The sequence below is a fragment of the Puntigrus tetrazona genome, unplaced genomic scaffold (genome assembly GCF_018831695.1).
Source record: "Puntigrus tetrazona isolate hp1 unplaced genomic scaffold, ASM1883169v1 S000000223, whole genome shotgun sequence".
In the NCBI taxonomy this organism is placed as follows: domain Eukaryota; kingdom Metazoa; phylum Chordata; class Actinopteri; order Cypriniformes; family Cyprinidae; genus Puntigrus; species Puntigrus tetrazona.
Window position 1 is genome coordinate 538,557 of NW_025047891.1, and position 6,444 is coordinate 545,000.

The following is a 6,444-nucleotide window of genomic DNA, read 5'->3' on the forward strand; positions in this document are numbered from 1 at the left end:
TCTGGTGCGTCTCAGGGCTTCTTCTGTGTCCAGGTGTTTTCCAGGTGAGGTGGGCGGAGCTTCATGACCCTCAGGTGACCCTCGGCCGCTCACACAAACTCATGTTGAATCGCTCGAATGATTCATTTGGACAGTAACAGTAACAAACAGCACCGATGCTCCTTTTATTTCTGAAATGTTTTATTTGGATGTTCACTTAAATGTTTTTCAATGTTACTACTCTGGAGAAGAATAACATTTGGCAACATTATTAAATGGAGCGTTTCGACGTGTGATCAGAGAATCGGTGAATCGCTGGACAGAGCATGGGTGTCCAGAAAACAAGAAACACTGCTTTAAAAATGCTCTCAGAAACATTGGTTTTATTCCTGAAGTGTTTCAGAACGTTCAGAGAAGGATCTTAGAGAACATTCAGAGGTTCCGTCCGATGCGTTACTTGTGAATGTTCTCTGAAATGATCAGACGTCCCTTTAACATGCATACGAGCAAGAAAACACACGGGAACTAAACAGGCCGTGTGGATCCTCTGTGGTTTGGTGTTTCTGGTCCTGATGTGACGTGAGCGAGCTGGATGTGGAGGAGGTGTTTATGTGCTGTGACAGCTCTGCAGAGACGCAGCAGATATACGTTTACTTCAGATCAGCAGTAACTCACACACATCTGTACTCCGATCATGAGAAGTGAACACAGAAGCACTGTAGGGAACCGCTGACGGGGACCAGCTTGAACGCAGTTATTGAATGTATTCATATATTTTTTTTATTTTAGACCCTATTTAATTTTTATGTTACTATTATGTTATTTTGCATAGACTCTTTCACTGTTTTTAAATGTGTTTATTTAATGTTATTTTATGTTTTATTTATATTTTAGTTATAATAGATCCTGTTGTGTTTATATATCATTTTCTGTTACTATTAATTCTTTTATGTCATTCCATTTAGTTGCTTAACTATTATACTAATTATTTTTATATTTATATATAATTGTTTTGTTACAATTGTATTATTGATCTTTGTATTATTTTACGTTGCGTACACTGAAAACGGGATTACACCACATTTTGAAGTGGTTGCAAACTCTTTATTTTAGCTAAATGTATTTTGGTGTAGACCTTTAAGGTGTTCTTGTTGCAGTGTGATTTTACATTTAAGTACTGAGTAATATACATGTACTTACTACGTGCTTAGAGCAAGGATTAGGGTTTGCATGGAACTAGAGATCATTTATTATAATAGCAGGTCCATGTAACAAGGACACCTTAAAATCAAGTGTTAGATGATGGTTTGTCTTCCAGAGGCAGACGGGGATGAAGATAATTCTGTTATATAAGAGACTGACAGCAGCTTCAGCTCGTCTTTTGTTCCGGTGTCAGACGCTCCTCGCTGGATGATTATTGTAATCGTTCACTAAACAAAAGCGTCCCGATTAGTCACGACATCCGTGATCATCTGAAGACCTGGAGAGGAACTCGTGTTTTACCTTGACTTATTAGTGCGGCGAAACAGTTCATTTTTACATGCATAATATATGTGTGTTCTGTGTGTAGTTGTGTGTGTGTGTGTGTGTGTGTGTAAATACGAACACACACACACAGGATGTGTTTTAAAGATAAACAAGCATGCACACACACACACACACATGTACTATGTAAATGAAAACGTTTATCTTGGAAGAGATGAACCACTACTTCTAATGTGTTTCATCAGATATTACTTATGAACCGTCCAGAACGTCCTGCTGTCCTCCTCCTAGCGCTTTTTAAACATTGTTCTTACGTTCTCAGAACGTTCTGGAACAAGCAAACGTTAGACGAACACCCAAATATAACTCTCCATGAACCGTTTTGTGAGAACAGGGATAAATGCTGAGGGGGAGATGTTTCAAGGTTTTAGCTGAATGTTTTAAAAAATGTTTTGCAAATATTAGCAGACCGTTCCTTTCGAATGCCCTCTGAACATTTAAGAAGAACTGTATAAATGATGTTTTTGTGCCAATGTTATTAAAGACTGCTTTATATCTGAGTGCATGGATGCTATGACGCCTCTGTTGTGTATTTGAGGGTTTCTCGAGCAGTAAAAGAGCAGGCGTGGTGTAGATGATGACCCCGCAGACACACGTCAACCTCCACCGCGCTGCAAAAACAACCTCGCTTCGCTTCAAACCTGCAAAATGATCTCGCTTCAATCATAAACTTGATTCCTTTTAATGCGTTTTGTTTTTAAGAAGGTTTAGAAGTAAACGCTGACAGGTGATGAAATACTGTTGACTTCAGATAAACACAGATAAAAGCTTCATGCCTCCAAACAAACAGAAGAAAGTCGTTCTGTATCTGAGAGAGCCGGAGATGAGGACGACCCTCACTAAGCCCGTGACCTCTGACCTCTGGGTAATCATTAAAATACACTCAGTGAAAGAAGACCAAACATATCCTCATCTGAGTTATGACTATGATTCAGAAACATCTCATCCTTCCTGGCTTGCTGTGGCTCAGTTTTAACATAATGATGAATTGTCTCTTTTTTTATGATTATTATTTTCTCTTCAAAATTATTTGGACTTTTTATCTCTTTACAATTTCAACTTTTAATAATTATGACTAGGTTTTTTGTCTCAAGTTATCTCCTAATACTGTCTTTGTCATAATTATGACATCTGAACTCAGAATTCTAACTAATTATAAACTGTAACTTATTTTTAGTTATAAATTAAATATAAATAAATAATTATATTGTATTATAATTCAATTAATTATGAAATATCTTATAGTTAAATTTTTTACTTTTTATTTCAGAAATATGATCTCATAATTATGACTTTCTATGCCATTATTTCGACGTTTTTTTTCATGTTTATAATGTCATAAACTGATTTTCATAGTTAATGAAACATTAATAGCAAAAAAAAAAAAAAGTCAAATTTAACCAAATTAATTCATCTCCAGATTTGGGACCATATGAAATATTAAGAGGCTTTTAATATTTCAGAGAAAATAATGAGGACTGTTGACCCCATATTCAGATTTAATCATGCCATGCAGAATTGATGTGTCTCTCTGTGAAGGGAAATAAAAGAGAAATAAAACACACGAAAGCCGCTGAAGGACGGACCTGAGCCACCTAGCAACCGCATAGCAACCATCCTGGATGGGGCGCATGCTATTCAGAGTCTGGTTGAGTAAACAGCGAGCTGAGGACCTGATGGAGAGATGCGGTTCACATAGCAACCTCTGCAGTGCGCTCCGCCGGGGATTCTGGGAAGCTCTCCCGTCGGATCCTCGTCTCTCCGTTCACACGAGTGTTCTCTTCCTCCTCCGGAGCTCAAAGCATGCGCTGCCGTTTATAACAGCCTCCTTTTAGAAGTGATTCGAAAAGATGGAGGCGGCGGGAAGAACGTGAAGCACACTAACGAGCTTGTAATATTGATCAGAGATCAGGTGACCTCCTTAATTCTTAATATTAGCTCCCTTCAGGAGGACGAGGAACCTTCGGAGACTAGAGAGATCAGTATTGTTTGTCACAATCTATGAAGACATGAAAATATGATTTTCTTGTGTTTTTTTCAGCATCCTCAAATCAGGATACATTCCCTGGAAGAGCACAGTGACAACGAATTCAGGTTGTTTTCTATTAAAGATAATATTAAAAATGAAAAGCATCTGCCCCGTGAGCTCAAAAGTAAACTATTCAAAATGTATTTTTCTGACCTCGTATTTTTCATGTATGCCATCATTTTGATTTTCTGTCTCATAATTTTGCCATTTTATGACTTTCTGTCACAGTTTCAGCTATTAATGTCAAAATTATTAATATCACATAATTTGAACTTTTTACCTCATAATTCTGACTCGAGTGCTGTTTGTGTTGCCGTTTTCAGAATTATGATTTTCTGTCACAATATCATCTTTTTATCTCATAATTTTAATTGTTAATTTTTATGTCATAATAATGACTTTCTGTCTATATTTATATTACATTTTATCTTATAATTATCACTGTCTTAATTTTGACTCATAAATATGATGTTTCTCATAATTATCTTTCTGTAATTTCATCTTTTTATCTCATAATTACATTTAATTATCACAGACATAATTGTGACTTTTGTGTGTTTATGTGTAGAAGAATAACACACACAAGATCAAAAAAGCATTACACCTATGAAGAGTCCTCACGTGTGTGTGTGTGTGTGTGTGTGTGTGTGTGTGTGTGTGTGTGTGTGTGTGTGTGTGTGTGTGTGTGTGTGTGTCTGTGTGTGTGTGTGTGTGTGTGTGTGTGTGTGTGTGTGTGTGTGTGTGTGTGTGTGTGTGTGTGTGTGTGTGTGTGTGTGTGTGTGTGTGTGTGTGTGTGTGTGTGTGTGTGTGTGTGTGTGTGTGTGTGTGTGTGTGTGTGTGTGTGTGTGTGTGTGTGTGTGTGTGTGTGTGTGTGTGTGTGTGTGTGTGTGTGTGTGTGTGTGTGTGTGTGTGTGTGTGTGTGTGTGTGTGTGTGTGTGTGTGTGTGTGTGTGTGTGTGTGTGTGTGTGTGTGTGTGTGTGTGTGTGTGTGTGTGTGTGTGTGTGTGTGTGTGTGTGTGTGTGTGTGTGTGTGTGTGTGTGTGTGTGTGTGTGTGTGTGTGTGTGTGTGTGTGTGTGTGTGTGTGTGTGTGTGTGTGTGTGTGTGTGTGTGTGTGTGTGTGTGTGTGTGTGTGTGTGTGTGTGTGTGTGTGTGTGTGTGTCTGTGTGTGTGTGTGTGTGTGTGTGTGTGTGTCTGTGTGTGTGTGTGTGTGTGTGTGTGTGTGTGTGTGTGTGTGTGTGTGTGTGTGAGCCGCTGGGTCTGATGTCAGTCAGTCGTCTCTCTCTCAGCAGAAGGTCTCCGTCTGTCTCCTGAAATAAGAGCCGATCTCGATAAACGTCGCCGGCAGCAGCAGCTCTTTAATTCGGCCCCTGGAGGAACATCTGGAGTCAAACAGCATTTACGGGGGCCCCGGGGACACCAGCGGAGGTGACAAACACACACGTGTCCACTCTCGCTCCACGCTCCACAGTTAACTCTGGAGATCACGAGTGTGTTTCCTCGCTATATCTCCGACGACTCTCCAGAGGCTGAAAAGACACACACACTTAATTAAAGCTGAAATATTATCGCCCGCCCGTGACATTTCATCTGTACCTGTGAAATCTTTCTCTGTGTATTGACATTTGCCGGTACTTATGGTGTCTGACATTTAGGATAATCTCAATTAATCTGAGCGGCCTATTAAAATAATCAGATTAAAATCAAAGTCGGTTCTTCAGGGACACAAACGCTCCTCAGATATGGCAGTGAATCATATTTGCTCTTATATACGTGGCAGAGCAAATTCCACCTTTATTTACAGTACAGTGTTGCTGAAACACAACTCTATTCACGTTCATCACATCATGGGTTTTGATCATAAAGTTTGAAATCGTTTTTTTTTCATCGCACTCATTCATTTCAGCATGAAGTAGAGTTATTATCATTAACCGAATGTGAAATAATTAAGCTAATTAAAATAAAATGTTTTTTAAAGAAAAATCTTTTCAGCTTGTTGCTATGGCAGCGTTCCCATTTTCATTTAGCTCAATTCGGTGTATTAAAATTTAGTAAAAATTAATAAACTACGCAGAAGAACTAATAAAATTTAAATGAACAAATTAAAATATGAATAAAACTATAACAGTAGTTCAATGTTACTAAAATAAAAATATAGTTTTATTGTAAAAATATTTATTTTTTGATCTTACCTTTCATTTTAATTTTACTTGAAGTTGTAATCTGATTGCATTTTTATTCGTTTTTTACACGTCTGTGTGGCTTTCATTCATTTCATTTCAGTTTTATTTTTCAGTTAGTTTTTCCATCAAGCTAAACTGAACCTTTTTGTTCAAATGTGAAATACATTAAGTTTTCATTTCAAGTTCATTTAAACTTTTATTTGACTGAAGCGTCTTTGATCTGAATCATCTGCAGAGCGCCTGTACGATGAAAACATAAACGTAATGAAAAGAAATGTTAGTTACTTCGCTTTCAATCTCGAGCTCCAGCCTGCAGAAAAATAAAACCTAAAAGAGTCCAAACGAGTCTCTGCATGAATTTTTAATTGCATTTATCCGAGCCGTCCTGCGCAGCGGATGAAGAATATGAGCCTCTATAATAAAGCTCTCTCTGCTGTTTGTGGGAGTTTTAGGTCGGATCCATCACGCCGCTCTTCTGTCATTTCCATAGAAATTCAGTTCAGCTTTATTCTGCGACACGCTCCTTCATAATTCATGCGATGAAGAGTTACGCTCTTAAAAGACAATACTGATGCTTTTATTGCTCTACAGAGGACAGCTTTGCATACATCATCTACAATACAGGATTTTGATGAGGATTTCACTTTTATTGTGTGCAATCAACTGATGAGTTCACTGCCGGAAAAAAATCACGTTTATGATTAAAGCAAG